At 44.6% G+C, this 17,157-nt stretch overlaps 8 non-coding genes across 8 annotated transcripts; all 8 read right to left on the bottom strand.

Annotated features, from left to right (window-relative positions):
• Positions 1-242: 242 nt before the first annotated feature.
• Positions 243-314, bottom strand: TRNAG-CCC (transfer RNA glycine (anticodon CCC)). The gene has a single exon. It is a non-coding gene; the product is annotated as a tRNA-Gly (tRNA).
• Positions 315-5,039: 4,725 nt separating this feature from the next.
• Positions 5,040-5,111, bottom strand: TRNAG-CCC (transfer RNA glycine (anticodon CCC)). Its single transcript has one exon. It is a non-coding gene; the product is annotated as a tRNA-Gly (tRNA).
• Positions 5,112-6,627: 1,516 nt separating this feature from the next.
• On the bottom strand, positions 6,628-6,699 carry TRNAG-CCC (transfer RNA glycine (anticodon CCC)). Its single transcript has one exon. It is a non-coding gene; the product is annotated as a tRNA-Gly (tRNA).
• A 1,515-nt stretch (positions 6,700-8,214) lies between these two features.
• Positions 8,215-8,286, bottom strand: TRNAG-CCC (transfer RNA glycine (anticodon CCC)). The gene has a single exon. It is a non-coding gene; the product is annotated as a tRNA-Gly (tRNA).
• Positions 8,287-9,802: 1,516 nt separating this feature from the next.
• Positions 9,803-9,874, bottom strand: TRNAG-CCC (transfer RNA glycine (anticodon CCC)). Its single transcript has one exon. It is a non-coding gene; the product is annotated as a tRNA-Gly (tRNA).
• A 3,126-nt stretch (positions 9,875-13,000) lies between these two features.
• On the bottom strand, positions 13,001-13,072 carry TRNAG-CCC (transfer RNA glycine (anticodon CCC)). Its single transcript has one exon. It is a non-coding gene; the product is annotated as a tRNA-Gly (tRNA).
• Positions 13,073-14,588: 1,516 nt separating this feature from the next.
• On the bottom strand, positions 14,589-14,660 carry TRNAG-CCC (transfer RNA glycine (anticodon CCC)). The gene has a single exon. It is a non-coding gene; the product is annotated as a tRNA-Gly (tRNA).
• Positions 14,661-16,175: 1,515 nt separating this feature from the next.
• On the bottom strand, positions 16,176-16,247 carry TRNAG-CCC (transfer RNA glycine (anticodon CCC)). The gene has a single exon. It is a non-coding gene; the product is annotated as a tRNA-Gly (tRNA).
• Positions 16,248-17,157: the final 910 nt, after the last annotated feature.

Below are 17,157 nucleotides of genomic sequence, written 5' to 3'. Positions count from 1 at the left end.
CCTTTCATTGTCTACCGCCCGCAACATATTTATTACCAGCACATGTGAGTGGTGACTCTGCTTTTTGGAAAATAGCATCTAATAGGACAATGAATGTAGCAGATGGGGCGATCGAGATGCCTGCCTAAGTATTTCATTTTTTTTTTAAATTTAACGTCTGATTAATCTGTTCATGATATTTCCGTTTTGTGACATGTTGCATTAAAACAAATCCTGCTTGGAGAACATATAAAAATTTGCACTGCATTGGCCGGGAATCGAACCCGGGTCAACTGCTTGGGAAGCAGCTATGCTCACCACTATACCACCAACGCCCTATGATGTGGTTGCTCTCGGTTCTAAAGATTACAACCCCGAGTTCAATGACTATCTTGCACCAGTTTCAATGGTGCATTTGGTTTAGATACCAACATGAAAAGCAGTAGAAAGTTTCTTGTAGAGGGTAAGGAACTGGGGATTGAAACCAAGGCCAAATCTGTGCAGAAGAGAAGAAATGGAAAGCAGTAGTACAAATAGTGGAAATGAACATATTTAGGCAGCATTGGAAGCAAAGCAGCGAAGAGAAAGAGAGTGCCTTCCATGAAATGCCCAGGAGAATGATAAGAGCAGAACGAAAAGGCAAGAATGACATTCAAAGCATGCCCAGAAAAACGTGTGACGGTCCCACCAGTCATTTATGCTTATAATTGGGTATCTTTAATTTCAAAGTATGGGGTTGATCCTTTGGCGATCACTCTCTTGTATTTCAGCAGAGACAGATAGTTGAGAAGTCTTTTCTCACATAGCTAGCACAAGCCTGCGCTTTTCCTTGCTGGTAGCGTGGAAATGACAGATTGGTTCTCAGAAGAAAAAACAAGAAATATTATAGCAGAGGATGGTTTCGATCCATCGACCTCTGGGTTATGGGCCCAGCACGCTTCCGCTGCGCTACTCTGCTCCCTTGTAAAAGTGTTCTCTTTATGCAGAGGAGGAGCTTTCAGCGAAGTGGCGAGGGATTGGTGGGTCTCGCTCCTCATTTGCCTAAGCATGCTGCAATGTATGCTGGGTGCAGAAAATCTTCATCTTCTCGTCTCACAGTCAGTCATAACTGAAAGTGCAGACCCTCATGGGAACTAGCAGTTTCAGGCCTTTACCAAGATAGCAGCTCTCTAACCCTCTCCTCTCTCTTTGATCCTAGCGCTAGCATGCTCAGGATTTGATTTTAACTGGGAGCCAGAGATCTACCCGGTGAGGGCTTGCCCGGTGTGAGGCTTTTGAGCGTTTGGGAGCGTTCGGGACGTGAGGACGTTGGACAGGAAATGTTGCCATCTTGAAATATCCAACCTTCCTGCTGTCGTGAGAGGCTCTTTCCATGGACATCTGCCTCTTGGAGTCCTCTCAACTTGCTCTCTGATATAACATTTTGTGAGCTGCAGTTACATCCGATGGCTACAAGGTGGCGCTGCATTCAGGTGAGAGAACAAGTGTGCACAAAATCGTTGGGGACTTTTGCCAGATTCATCGGTGGATCTTGCCTACTTTTATTCACATGCTAGATATTGCCTAGAAATGCTTTTTAATATAGAGATGCTAGAGTTAGAATGTCTGGTCGGGGTTCAGCCCTTTCATTGTCTACAGCCCGCAACATATTTATTACCAGCACATGTGAGTGGTGACTCTGCTTTTTGGAAAATAGCATCTAATAGGACAATGAATGTAGCAGATGGGGCGATCGAGATGCCTGCCTAAGTATTTCATTTTTTTTTTAATTTAACGTCTGATTAATCTGTTCATGATATTTCCGTTTTGTGACATGTTGCATTAAAACAAATCCTGCTTGGAGAACATATAAAAATTTGCACTGCATTGGCCGGGAATCGAACTCGGGTCAACCGCTTGGGAAGCAGCTATGCTCACCACTATACCACCAACACCCTATGATGTGGTTGCTCTCGGTTCTAAAGATTACAACCCCGAGTTCAATGACTATCTTGCACCAGTTTCAATGGTGCATTTGGTTTAGATACCAACATGAAAAGCAGTAGAAAGTTTCTTGTAGAGGGTAAGGAACTGGGGATTGAAACCAAGGCCAAATCTGTGCAGAAGAGAAGAAATGGAAAGCAGTAGTACAAATAGTGGAAATGAACATATTTAGGCAGCATTGGAAGCAAAGCAGCGAAGAGAAAGAGAGTGCCTTCCATGAAATGCCCAGGAGAATGATAAGAGCAGAACGAAAAGGCAAGAATGACATTCAAAGCATGCCCAGAAAAACGTGTGACGGTCCCACCAGTCATTTATGCTTATAATTGGGTATCTTTACTTTCAAAGTATGGGGTTGATCCTTTGGCGATCACTCTCTTGTATTTCAGCAGAGACAGATAGTTGAGAAGTCTTTTCTCACATAGCTAGCACAAGCCTGCGCTTTTCCTTGCTGGTAGCGTGGAAATGACAGATTGGTTCTCAGAAGAAAAAACAAGAAATATTATAGCAGAGGATGGTTTCGATCCATCGACCTCTGGGTTATGGGCCCAGCACGCTTCCGCTGCGCCACTCTGCTCCCTTGTAAAAGTGTTCTCTTTATGCAGAGGAGGAGCTTTCAGCGAAGTGGCGAGGGATTGGTGGGTCTCGCTCCTCATTTGCCTAAGCATGCTGCAATGTATGCTGGGTGCAGAAAATCTTCATCTTCTCGTCTCACAGTCAGTCATAACTGAAAGTGCAGACCCTCTTGGGAACTAGCAGTTTCAGGCCTTTACCAAGATAGCAGCTCTCTAACCCTCTCCTCTCTCTTTGATCCTAGCGCTAGCATGCTCAGGATTTGATTTTAACTGGGAGCCAGAGATCTACCCGGTGAGGGCTTGCCCGGTGTGAGGCTTTTGAGCGTTTGGGAGCGTTCGGGAAGTGAGGACGTTGGACAGGAAATGTTGCCATCTTGAAATATCCAACCTTCCTGCTGTCGTGAGAGGCTCTTTCCATGGACATCTGCCTCTTGGAGTCCTCTCAACTTGCTCTCTGATATAACATTTTGTGAGCTGCAGTTACATCCGATGGCTACAAGGTGGCGCTGCATTCAGGTGAGAGAACAAGTGTGCACAAAATCGTTGGGGACTTTTGCCAGATTCATCGGTGGATTTTGCCTACTTTTATTCACATGCTAGATATTGCCTAGAAATGCTTTTTAATATAGAGATGCTAGAGTTAGAATGTCTGGTCGGGGTTCAGCCCTTTCATTGTCTACCGCCCGCAACATATTTATTACCAGCACATGTGAGTGGTGACTCTGCTTTTTGGAAAATAGCATCTAATAGGACAATGAATTTAGCAGATGGGGCGATCGAGATGCCTGCCTAAGTATTTCATTTTTTTTTAAATTTAACGTCTGATTAATCTGTTCATGATATTTCCGTTTTGTGACATGTTGCATTAAAACAAATCCTGCTTGGAGAACATATACAAATTTGCACTGCATTGGCCGGGAATCGAACCCGGGTCAACTGCTTGGGCAGCAGCTATGCTCACCACTATACCACCAACGCCCTATGATGTGGTTGCTCTCGGTTCTAAAGATTACAACCCCGAGTTCAATGACTATCTTGCACCAGTTTCAATGGTGCATTTTGTTTAGATACCAACATGAAAAGCAGTAGAAAGTTTCTTGTAGAGGGTAAGGAACTGGGGATTGAAACCAAGGCCAAATCTGTGCAGAAGAGAAGAAATGGAAAGCAGTAGTACAAATAGTGGAAATGAACATATTTAGGCAGCATTGGAAGCAAAGCAGCGAAGAGAAAGAGAGTGCCTTCCATGAAATGCCCAGGAGAATGATAAGAGCAGAACGAAAAGGCAAGAATGACATTCAAAGCATGCCCAGAAAAACGTGTGACGGTCCCACCAGTCATTTATGCTTATAATTGGGTATCTTTACTTTCAAAGTATGGGGTTGATCCTTTGGCGATCACTCTCTTGTATTTCAGCAGAGACAGATAGTTGAGAAGTCTTTTCTCACATAGCTAGCACAAGCCTGCGCTTTTCCTTGCTGGTAGCGTGGAAATGACAGATTGGTTCTCAGAAGAAAAAACAAGAAATATTATAGCAGAGGATGGTTTCGGTCCATCGACCTCTGGGTTATGGGCCCAGCACGCTTCCGCTGCGCCACTCTGCTCCCTTGTAAAAGTGTTCTCTTTATGCAGAGGAGGAGCTTTCAGCGAAGTGGCGAGGGATTGGTGGGTCTCGCTCCTCATTTGCCTAAGCATGCTGCAATGTATGCTGGGTGCAGAAAATCTTCATCTTCTCGTCTCACAGTCAGTCATAACTGAAAGTGCAGACCCTCTTGGGAACTAGCAGTTTCAGGCCTTTACCAAGATAGCAGCTCTCTAACCCTCTCCTCTCTCTTTGATCCTAGCGCTAGCATGCTCAGGATTTGATTTTAACTGGGAGCCAGAGATCTACCCGGTGAGGGCTTGCCCGGTGTGAGGCTTTTGAGCGTTTGGGAGCGTTCGGGACGTGAGGACATTGGACAGGAAATGTTGCCATCTTGAAATATCCAACCTTCCTGCTGTCGTGAGAGGCTCTTTCCATGGACATCTGCCTCTTGGAGTCCTCTCAACTTGCTCTCTGATATAACATTTTGTGAGCTGCAGTTACATCCGATGGCTACAAGGTGGCGCTGCATTCAGGTGAGAGAACAAGTGTGCACAAAATCGTTGGGGACTTTTGCCAGATTCATCGGTGGATCTTGCCTACTTTTATTCACATGCTAGATATTGCCTAGAAATGCTTTTTAATATAGAGATGCTAGAGTTAGAATGTCTGGTCGGGGTTCAGCCCTTTCATTGTCTACCGCCCGCAACATATTTCTTACCAGCACATGTGAGTGGTGACTCTGCTTTTTGGAAAATAGCATCTAATAGGACAATGAATGTAGCAGATGGGGCGATCGAGATGCCTGCCTAAGTATTTCATTTTTTTTTTAATTTAACATCTGATTAATCTGTTCATGATATTTCCGTTTTGTGACATGTTGCATTAAAACAAATCCTGCTTGGAGAACATATAAAAATTTGCACTGCATTGGCCGGGAATCGAACCCGGGTCAACTGCTTGGGAAGCAGCTATGCTCACCACTATACCACCAACGCCCTATGATGTGGTTGCTCTCGGTTCTAAAGATTACAACCCCGAGTTCAATGACTATCTTGCACCAGTTTCAATGGTGCATTTGGTTTAGATACCAACATGAAAAGCAGTAGAAAGTTTCTTGTAGAGGGTAAGGAACTGGGGATTGAAACCAAGGCCAAATATGTGCAGAAGAGAAGAAATGGAAAGCAGTAGTACAAATAGTGGAAATGAACATATTTAGGCAGCATTGGAAGCAAAGCAGCGAAGAGAAAGAGAGTGCCTTCCATGAAATGCCCAGGAGAATGATAAGAGCAGAACGAAAAGGCAAGAATGACATTCAAAGCATGCCCAGAAAAACGTGTGAAGGTCCCACCAGTCATTTATGCTTATAATTGGGTATCTTTATTTTCAAAGTATGGGGTTGATCCTTTGGCGATCACTCTCTTGTATTTCAGCAGAGACAGATAGTTGAGAAGTCTTTTCTCACATAGCTAGCACAAGCCTGCGCTTTTCCTTGCTGGTAGCGTGGAAATGACAGATTGGTTCTCAGAAGAAAAAACAAGAAATATTATAGCAGAGGATGGTTTCGATCCATCAACCTCTGGGTTATGGGCCCAGCACGCTTCCGCTGCGCCACTCTGCTCCCTTGTAAAAGTGTTCTCTTTATGCAGAGGAGGAGCTTTCAGCGAAGTGGCGAGGGATTGGTGGGTCTCGCTCCTCATTTGCTTAAGCATGCTGCAATGTATGCTGGGTGCAGAAAATCTTCATCTTCTCGTCTCACAGTTAGTCATAACTGAAAGTGCAGACCCTCTTGGGAACTAGCAGTTTCAGGCCTTTACCAAGATAGCAGCTCTCTAACCCTCTCCTCTCTCTTTGATCCTAGCGCTAGCATGCTCAGGATTTGATTTTAACTGGGAGCCAGAGATCTACCCGGTGAGGGCGAGGCTTTTGAGCGTTTGGGAGCGTTCGGGACGTGAGGACATTGGACAGGAAATGTTGCCATCTTGAAATATCCAACCTTCCTGCTGTCGTGAGAGGGTCTTTCCATGGACATCTGCCTCTTGGAGTCCTCTCAACTTGCTCTCTGATATAACATTTTGTGAGCTGCAGTTACATCCGATGGCTACAAGGTGGCGCTGCATTCAGGTGAGAGAACAAGTGTGCACAAAATCGTTGGGGACTTTTGCCAGATTCATCGGTGGATCTTGCCTACTTTTATTCACATGCTAGATATTGCCTAGAAATGCTTTTTAATATAGAGATGCTAGAGTTAGAATGTCTGGTCGGGGTTCAGCCCTTTCATTGTCTACCGCCCGCAACATATTTATTACCAGCACATGTGAGTGGTGACTCTGCTTTTTGGAAAATAGCATCTAATAGGACAATGAATGTAGCAGATGGGGCGATCGAGATGCCTGCCTAAGTATTTCATTTTTTTTTTAATTTAACGTCTGATTAATCTGTTCATGATATTTCCGTTTTGTGACATGTTGCATTAAAACAAATCCTGCTTGGAGAACATATAAAAATTTGCACTGCATTGGCCGGGAATCAAACCCGGGTCAACTGCTTGGGAAGCAGCTATGCTCACCACTATACCACCAACGCCCTATGATGTGGTTGCTCTCGGTTCTAAAGATTACAACCCCGAGTTCAATGACTATCTTGCACCAGTTTCAATGGTGCATTTGGTTTAGATACCAACATGAAAAGCAGTAGAAAGTTTCTTGTAGAGGGTAAGGAACTGGGGATTGAAACCAAGGCCAAATCTGTGCAGAAGAGAAGAAATGGAAAGCAGTAGTACAAATAGTGGAAATGAACATATTTAGGCAGCATTGGAAGCAAAGCAGCGAAGAGAAAGAGAGTGCCTTCCATGAAATGCCCAGGAGAATGATAAGAGCAGAACGAAAAGGCAAGAATGACATTCAAAGCATGCCCAGAAAAACGTGTGACGGTCCCACCAGTCATTTATGCTTATAATTGGGTATCTTTACTTTCAAAGTATGGGGTTGATCCTTTGGCGATCACTCTCTTGTATTTCAGCAGAGACAGATAGTTGAGAAGTCTTTTCTCACATAGCTAGCACAAGCTTCCCCTTTCCTTGCTGGTAGCGTGGAAATGACAGATTGGTTCTCAGAAGAAAAAACAAGAAATATTATAGCAGAGGATGGTTTCGATCCATCGACCTCTGGGTTATGGGCCCAGCACGCTTCCGCTGCGCCACTCTGCTCCCTTGTAAAAGTGTTCTCTTTATGCAGAGGAGGAGCTTTCAGCGAAGTGGCGAGGGATTGGTGGGTCTCGCTCCTCATTTGCCTAAGCATGCTGCAATGTATGCTGGGTGCAGAAAATCTTCATCTTCTCGTCTCACAGTCAGTCATAACTGAAAGTGCAGACCCTCTTGGGAACTAGCAGTTTCAGGCCTTTACCAAGATAGCAGCTCTCTAACCCTCTCCTCTCTCTTTGATCCTAGCGCTAGCATGCTCAGGATTTGATTTTAACTGGGAGCCAGAGATCTACCCGGTGACGGCGAGGCTTTTGAGCGTTTGGGAGCGTTCGGGAAGTGAGGACGTTGGACAGGAAATGTTGCCATCTTGAAATATCCAACCTTCCTGCTGTCGTGAGAGGCTCTTTCCATGGACATCTGCCTCTTGGAGTCCTCTCAACTTGCTCTCTGATATAACATTTTGTGAGCTGCAGTTACATCCGATGGCTACAAGGTGGCGCTGCATTCAGGTGAGAGAACAAGTGTGCACAAAATCGTTGGGGACTTTTGCCAGATTCATCGGTGGATCTTGCCTACTTTTATTCACATGCTAGATATTGCCTAGAAATGCTTTTTAATATAGAGATGCTAGAGTTAGAATGTCTGGTCGGGGTTCAGCCCTTTCATTGTCTACCGCCCGCAACATATTTATTACCAGCACATGTGAGTGGTGACTCTGCTTTTTGGAAAATAGCATCTAATAGGACAATGAATGTAGCAGATGGGGCGATCGAGATGCCTGCCTAAGTATTTCATTTTTTTTTTAATTTAACGTCTGATTAATCTGTTCATGATATTTCCGTTTTGTGACATGTTGCATTAAAACAAATCCTGCTTGGAGAACATATAAAAATTTGCACAGCATTGGCCGGGAATCGAACCCGGGTCAACTGCTTGGGAAGCAGCTATGCTCACCACTATACCACCAACGCCCTATGATGTGGGTGTTCTCGGTTCTAAAGATTACAACCCCGAGTTCAATGACTATCTTGCACCAGTTTCAATGGTGCATTTGGTTTAGATACCAACATGAAAAGCAGTAGAAAGTTTCTTGTAGAGGGTAAGGAACTGGGGATTGAAACCAAGGCCAAATCTGTGCAGAAGAGAAGAAATGGAAAGCAGTAGTACAAATAGTGGAAATGAACATATTTAGGCAGCATTGGAAGCAAAGCAGCGAAGAGAAAGAGAGTGCCTTCCATGAAATGCCCAGGAGAATGATAAGAGCAGAACGAAAAGGCAAGAATGACATTCAAAGCATGCCCAGAAAAACGTGTGACGGTCCCACCAGTCATTTATGCTTATAATTGGGTATCTTTACTTTCAAAGTATGGGGTTGATCCTTTGGCGATCACTCTCTTGTATTTCAGCAGAGACAGATAGTTGAGAAGTCTTTTCTCACATAGCTAGCACAAGCCTGCGCTTTTCCTTGCTGGTAGCGTGGAAATGACAGATTGGTTCTCAGAAGAAAAAACAAGAAATATTATAGCAGAGGATGGTTTCGATCCATTGACCTCTGGGTTATGGGCCCAGCACGCTTCCGCTGCGCCACTCTGCTCCCTTGTAAAAGTGTTCTCTTTATGCAGAGGAGGAGCTTTCAGCGAAGTGGCGAGGGATTGGTGGGTCTCGCTCCTCATTTGCCTAAGCATGCTGCAATGTATGCTGGGTGCAGAAAATCTTCATCTTCTCGTCTCACAGTCAGTCATAACTGAAAGTGCAGACCCTCTTGGGAACTAGCAGTTTCAGGCCTTTACCAAGATAGCAGCTCTCTAACCCTCTCCTCTCTCTTTGATCCTAGCGCTAGCATGCTCAGGATTTGATTTTAACTGGGAGCCAGAGATCTACCCGGTGAGGGGAGGCTTTTGAGCGTTTGGGAGCGTTCGGGACGTGAGGACGTTGGACAGGAAATGTTGCCATCTTGAAATATCCAACCTTCCTGCTGTCGTGAGAGGCTCTTTCCATGGACATCTGCCTCTTGGAGTCCTCTCAACTTGCTCTCTGATATAACATTTTGTGAGCTGCATTTACATCCGATGGCTACAAGGTGGCGCTGCATTCAGGTGAGAGAACAAGTGTGCACAAAATCGTTGGGGACTTTTGCCAGATTCATCGGTGGATCTTGCCTACTTTTATTCACATGCTAGATATTGCCTAGAAATGCTTTTTAATATAGAGATGCTAGAGTTAGAATGTCTGGTCGGGGTTCAGCCCTTTCATTGTCTACCGCCCGCAACATATTTATTACCAGCACATGTGAGTGGTGACTCTGCTTTTTGGAAAATAGCATCTAATAGGACAATGAATGTAGCAGATGGGGCGATCGAGATGCCTGCCTAAGTATTTCATTTTTTTTTTTAATTTAACGTCTGATTAATCTGTTCATGATATTTCCGTTTTGTGACATGTTGCATTAAAACAAATCCTGCTTGGAGAACATATAAAAATTTGCACTGCATTGGCCGGGAATCGAACCCGGGTCAACTGCTTGGGAAGCAGCTATGCTCACCACTATACCACCAACGCCCTATGATGTGGTTGCTCTCGGTTCTAAAGATTACAACCCCGAGTTCAATGACTATCTTGCACCAGTTTCAATGGTGCATTTGGTTTAGATACCAACATGAAAAGCAGTAGAAAGTTTCTTGTAGAGGGTAAGGAACTGGGGATTGAAACCAAGGCCAAATCTGTGCAGAAGAGAAGAAATGGAAAGCAGTAGTACAAATAGTGGAAATGAACATATTTAGGCAGCATTGGAAGCAAAGCAGCGAAGAGAAAGAGAGTGCCTTCCATGAAATGCCCAGGAGAATGATAAGAGCAGAACGAAAAGGCAAGAATGACATTCAAAGCATGCCCAGAAAAACGTGTGACGGTCCCACCAGTCATTTATGCTTATAATTGGGTATCTTTAATTTCAAAGTATGGGGTTGATCCTTTGGCGATCACTCTCTTGTATTTCAGCAGAGACAGATAGTTGAGAAGTCTTTTCTCACATAGCTAGCACAAGCCTGCGCTTTTCCTTGCTGGTAGCGTGGAAATGACAGATTGGTTCTCAGAAGAAAAAACAAGAAATATTATAGCAGAGGATGGTTTCGATCCATCGACCTCTGGGTTATGGGCCCAGCACGCTTCCGCTGCGCCACTCTGCTCCCTTGTAAAAGTGTTCTCTTTATGCAGAGGAGGAGCTTTCAGCGAAGTGGCGAGGGATTGGTGGGTCTCGCTCCTCATTTGCCTAAGCATGCTGCAATGTATGCTGGGTGCAGAAAATCTTCATCTTCTCGTCTCACAGTCAGTCATAACTGAAAGTGCAGACCCTCTTGGGAACTAGCAGTTTCAGGCCTTTACCAAGATAGCAGCTCTCTAACCCTCTCCTCTCTCTTTGATCCTAGCGCTAGCATGCTCAGGATTTGATTTTAACTGGGAGCCAGAGATCTACCCGGTGAGGGCTTGCCTGGTGTGAGGCTTTTGAGCGTTTGGGAGCGTTCGGGACGTGAGGACGTTGGACAGGAAATGTTGCCATCTTGAAATATCCAACCTTCCTGCTGTCGTGAGAGGCTCTTTCCATGGACATCTGCCTCTTGGAGTCCTCTCAACTTGCTCTCTGATATAACATTTTGTGAGCTGCAGTTACATCCGATGGCTACAAGGTGGCGCTGCATTCAGGTGAGAGAACAAGTGTGCACAAAATCGTTGGGGACTTTTGCCAGATTCATCGGTGGATTTTGCCTACTTTTATTCACATGCTAGATATTGCCTAGAAATGCTTTTTAATATAGAGATGCTAGAGTTAGAATGTCTGGTCGGGGTTCAGCCCTTTCATTGTCTACCGCCCGCAACATATTTATTACCAGCACATGTGAGTGGTGACTCTGCTTTTTGGAAAATAGCATCTAATAGGACAATGAATTTAGCAGATGGGGCGATCGAGATGCCTGCCTAAGTATTTCATTTTTTTTTAAATTTAACGTCTGATTAATCTGTTCATGATATTTCCGTTTTGTGACATGTTGCATTAAAACAAATCCTGCTTGGAGAACATATACAAATTTGCACTGCATTGGCCGGGAATCGAACCCGGGTCAACTGCTTGGGCAGCAGCTATGCTCACCACTATACCACCAACGCCCTATGATGTGGTTGCTCTCGGTTCTAAAGATTACAACCCCGAGTTCAATGACTATCTTGCACCAGTTTCAATGGTGCATTTTGTTTAGATACCAACATGAAAAGCAGTAGAAAGTTTCTTGTAGAGGGTAAGGAACTGGGGATTGAAACCAAGGCCAAATCTGTGCAGAAGAGAAGAAATGGAAAGCAGTAGTACAAATAGTGGAAATGAACATATTTAGGCAGCATTGGAAGCAAAGCAGCGAAGAGAAAGAGAGTGCCTTCCATGAAATGCCCAGGAGAATGATAAGAGCAGAACGAAAAGGCAAGAATGACATTCAAAGCATGCCCAGAAAAACGTGTGACGGTCCCACCAGTCATTTATGCTTATAATTGGGTATCTTTACTTTCAAAGTATGGGGTTGATCCTTTGGCGATCACTCTCTTGTATTTCAGCAGAGACAGATAGTTGAGAAGTCTTTTCTCACATAGCTAGCACAAGCCTGCGCTTTTCCTTGCTGGTAGCGTGGAAATGACAGATTGGTTCTCAGAAGAAAAAACAAGAAATATTATAGCAGAGGATGGTTTCGGTCCATCGACCTCTGGGTTATGGGCCCAGCACGCTTCCGCTGCGCCACTCTGCTCCCTTGTAAAAGTGTTCTCTTTATGCAGAGGAGGAGCTTTCAGCGAAGTGGCGAGGGATTGGTGGGTCTCGCTCCTCATTTGCCTAAGCATGCTGCAATGTATGCTGGGTGCAGAAAATCTTCATCTTCTCGTCTCACAGTCAGTCATAACTGAAAGTGCAGACCCTCTTGGGAACTAGCAGTTTCAGGCCTTTACCAAGATAGCAGCTCTCTAACCCTCTCCTCTCTCTTTGATCCTAGCGCTAGCATGCTCAGGATTTGATTTTAACTGGGAGCCAGAGATCTACCCGGTGAGGGCTTGCCCGGTGTGAGGCTTTTGAGCGTTTGGGAGCGTTCGGGACGTGAGGACATTGGACAGGAAATGTTGCCATCTTGAAATATCCAACCTTCCTGCTGTCGTGAGAGGCTCTTTCCATGGACATCTGCCTCTTGGAGTCCTCTCAACTTGCTCTCTGATATAACATTTTGTGAGCTGCAGTTACATCCGATGGCTACAAGGTGGCGCTGCATTCAGGTGAGAGAACAAGTGTGCACAAAATCGTTGGGGACTTTTGCCAGATTCATCGGTGGATCTTGCCTACTTTTATTCACATGCTAGATATTGCCTAGAAATGCTTTTTAATATAGAGATGCTAGAGTTAGAATGTCTGGTCGGGGTTCAGCCCTTTCATTGTCTACCGCCCGCAACATATTTCTTACCAGCACATGTGAGTGGTGACTCTGCTTTTTGGAAAATAGCATCTAATAGGACAATGAATGTAGCAGATGGGGCGATCGAGATGCCTGCCTAAGTATTTCATTTTTTTTTTAATTTAACATCTGATTAATCTGTTCATGATATTTCCGTTTTGTGACATGTTGCATTAAAACAAATCCTGCTTGGAGAACATATAAAAATTTGCACTGCATTGGCCGGGAATCGAACCCGGGTCAACTGCTTGGGAAGCAGCTATGCTCACCACTATACCACCAACGCCCTATGATGTGGTTGCTCTCGGTTCTAAAGATTACAACCCCGAGTTCAATGACTATCTTGCACCAGTTTCAATGGTGCATTTGGTTTAGATACCAACATGAAAAGCAGTAGAAAGTTTCTTGTAGAGGGTAAGGAACTGGGGATTGAAACCAAGGCCAAATATGTGCAGAAGAGAAGAAATGGAAAGCAGTAGTACAAATAGTGGAAATGAACATATTTAGGCAGCATTGGAAGCAAAGCAGCGAAGAGAAAGAGAGTGCCTTCCATGAAATGCCCAGGAGAATGATAAGAGCAGAACGAAAAGGCAAGAATGACATTCAAAGCATGCCCAGAAAAACGTGTGAAGGTCCCACCAGTCATTTATGCTTATAATTGGGTATCTTTATTTTCAAAGTATGGGGTTGATCCTTTGGCGATCACTCTCTTGTATTTCAGCAGAGACAGATAGTTGAGAAGTCTTTTCTCACATAGCTAGCACAAGCCTGCGCTTTTCCTTGCTGGTAGCGTGGAAATGACAGATTGGTTCTCAGAAGAAAAAACAAGAAATATTATAGCAGAGGATGGTTTCGATCCATCAACCTCTGGGTTATGGGCCCAGCACGCTTCCGCTGCGCCACTCTGCTCCCTTGTAAAAGTGTTCTCTTTATGCAGAGGAGGAGCTTTCAGCGAAGTGGCGAGGGATTGGTGGGTCTCGCTCCTCATTTGCCTAAGCATGCTGCAATGTATGCTGGGTGCAGAAAATCTTCATCTTCTCGTCTCACAGTTAGTCATAACTGAAAGTGCAGACCCTCTTGGGAACTAGCAGTTTCAGGCCTTTACCAAGATAGCAGCTCTCTAACCCTCTCCTCTCTCTTTGATCCTAGCGCTAGCATGCTCAGGATTTGATTTTAACTGGGAGCCAGAGATCTACCCGGTGAGGGCGAGGCTTTTGAGCGTTTGGGAGCGTTCGGGACGTGAGGACATTGGACAGGAAATGTTGCCATCTTGAAATATCCAACCTTCCTGCTGTCGTGAGAGGGTCTTTCCATGGACATCTGCCTCTTGGAGTCCTCTCAACTTGCTCTCTGATATAACATTTTGTGAGCTGCAGTTACATCCGATGGCTACAAGGTGGCGCTGCATTCAGGTGAGAGAACAAGTGTGCACAAAATCGTTGGGGACTTTTGCCAGATTCATCGGTGGATCTTGCCTACTTTTATTCACATGCTAGATATTGCCTAGAAATGCTTTTTAATATAGAGATGCTAGAGTTAGAATGTCTGGTCGGGGTTCAGCCCTTTCATTGTCTACCGCCCGCAACATATTTATTACCAGCACATGTGAGTGGTGACTCTGCTTTTTGGAAAATAGCATCTAATAGGACAATGAATGTAGCAGATGGGGCGATCGAGATGCCTGCCTAAGTATTTCATTTTTTTTTTAATTTAACGTCTGATTAATCTGTTCATGATATTTCCGTTTTGTGACATGTTGCATTAAAACAAATCCTGCTTGGAGAACATATAAAAATTTGCACTGCATTGGCCGGGAATCAAACCCGGGTCAACTGCTTGGGAAGCAGCTATGCTCACCACTATACCACCAACGCCCTATGATGTGGTTGCTCTCGGTTCTAAAGATTACAACCCCGAGTTCAATGACTATCTTGCACCAGTTTCAATGGTGCATTTGGTTTAGATACCAACATGAAAAGCAGTAGAAAGTTTCTTGTAGAGGGTAAGGAACTGGGGATTGAAACCAAGGCCAAATCTGTGCAGAAGAGAAGAAATGGAAAGCAGTAGTACAAATAGTGGAAATGAACATATTTAGGCAGCATTGGAAGCAAAGCAGCGAAGAGAAAGAGAGTGCCTTCCATGAAATGCCCAGGAGAATGATAAGAGCAGAACGAAAAGGCAAGAATGACATTCAAAGCATGCCCAGAAAAACGTGTGACGGTCCCACCAGTCATTTATGCTTATAATTGGGTATCTTTACTTTCAAAGTATGGGGTTGATCCTTTGGCGATCACTCTCTTGTATTTCAGCAGAGACAGATAGTTGAGAAGTCTTTTCTCACATAGCTAGCACAAGCTTCCCCTTTCCTTGCTGGTAGCGTGGAAATGACAGATTGGTTCTCAGAAGAAAAAACAAGAAATATTATAGCAGAGGATGGTTTCGATCCATCGACCTCTGGGTTATGGGCCCAGCACGCTTCCGCTGCGCCACTCTGCTCCCTTGTAAAAGTGTTCTCTTTATGCAGAGGAGGAGCTTTCAGCGAAGTGGCGAGGGATTGGTGGGTCTCGCTCCTCATTTGCCTAAGCATGCTGCAATGTATGCTGGGTGCAGAAAATCTTCATCTTCTCGTCTCACAGTCAGTCATAACTGAAAGTGCAGACCCTCTTGGGAACTAGCAGTTTCAGGCCTTTACCAAGATAGCAGCTCTCTAACCCTCTCCTCTCTCTTTGATCCTAGCGCTAGCATGCTCAGGATTTGATTTTAACTGGGAGCCAGAGATCTACCCGGTGACGGCGAGGCTTTTGAGCGTTTGGGAGCGTTCGGGAAGTGAGGACGTTGGACAGGAAATGTTGCCATCTTGAAATATCCAACCTTCCTGCTGTCGTGAGAGGCTCTTTCCATGGACATCTGCCTCTTGGAGTCCTCTCAACTTGCTCTCTGATATAACATTTTGTGAGCTGCAGTTACATCCGATGGCTACAAGGTGGCGCTGCATTCAGGTGAGAGAACAAGTGTGCACAAAATCGTTGGGGACTTTTGCCAGATTCATCGGTGGATCTTGCCTACTTTTATTCACATGCTAGATATTGCCTAGAAATGCTTTTTAATATAGAGATGCTAGAGTTAGAATGTCTGGTCGGGGTTCAGCCCTTTCATTGTCTACCGCCCGCAACATATTTATTACCAGCACATGTGAGTGGTGACTCTGCTTTTTGGAAAATAGCATCTAATAGGACAATGAATGTAGCAGATGGGGCGATCGAGATGCCTGCCTAAGTATTTCATTTTTTTTTTAATTTAACGTCTGATTAATCTGTTCATGATATTTCCGTTTTGTGACATGTTGCATTAAAACAAATCCTGCTTGGAGAACATATAAAAATTTGCACAGCATTGGCCGGGAATCGAACCCGGGTCAACTGCTTGGGAAGCAGCTATGCTCACCACTATACCACCAACGCCCTATGATGTGGGTGTTCTCGGTTCTAAAGATTACAACCCCGAGTTCAATGACTATCTTGCACCAGTTTCAATGGTGCATTTGGTTTAGATACCAACATGAAAAGCAGTAGAAAGTTTCTTGTAGAGGGTAAGGAACTGGGGATTGAAACCAAGGCCAAATCTGTGCAGAAGAGAAGAAATGGAAAGCAGTAGTACAAATAGTGGAAATGAACATATTTAGGCAGCATTGGAAGCAAAGCAGCGAAGAGAAAGAGAGTGCCTTCCATGAAATGCCCAGGAGAATGATAAGAGCAGAACGAAAAGGCAAGAATGACATTCAAAGCATGCCCAGAAAAACGTGTGACGGTCCCACCAGTCATTTATGCTTATAATTGGGTATCTTTATTTTCAAAGTATGGGGTTGATCCTTTGGCGATCACTCTCTTGTATTTCAGCAGAGACAGATAGTTGAGAAGTCTTTTCTCACATAGCTAGCACAAGCCTGCGCTTTTCCTTGCTGGTAGCGTGGAAATGACAGATTGGTTCTCAGAAGAAAAAACAAGAAATATTATAGCAGAGGATGGTTTCGATCCATTGACCTCTGGGTTATGGGCCCAGCACGCTTCCGCTGCGCCACTCTGCTCCCTTGTAAAAGTGTTCTCTTTATGCAGAGGAGGAGCTTTCAGCGAAGTGGCGAGGGATTGGTGGGTCTCGCTCCTCATTTGCCTAAGCATGCTGCAATGTATGCTGGGTGCAGAAAATCTTCATCTTCTCGTCTCACAGTCAGTCATAACTGAAAGTGCAGACCCTCTTGGGAACTAGCAGTTTCAGGCCTTTACCAAGATAGCAGCTCTCTAACCCTCTCCTCTCTCTTTGATCCTAGCGCTAGCATGCTCAGGATTTGATTTTAACTGGGAGCCAGAGATCTAC

Source organism: Triturus cristatus, chromosome 11 (assembly GCF_964204655.1).
Source record: "Triturus cristatus chromosome 11, aTriCri1.1, whole genome shotgun sequence".
Taxonomy (NCBI): domain Eukaryota; kingdom Metazoa; phylum Chordata; class Amphibia; order Caudata; family Salamandridae; genus Triturus; species Triturus cristatus.
Note: the sequence above shows the minus strand (reverse complement) of the source record. Positions and strands in the feature narration are given on the sequence as shown.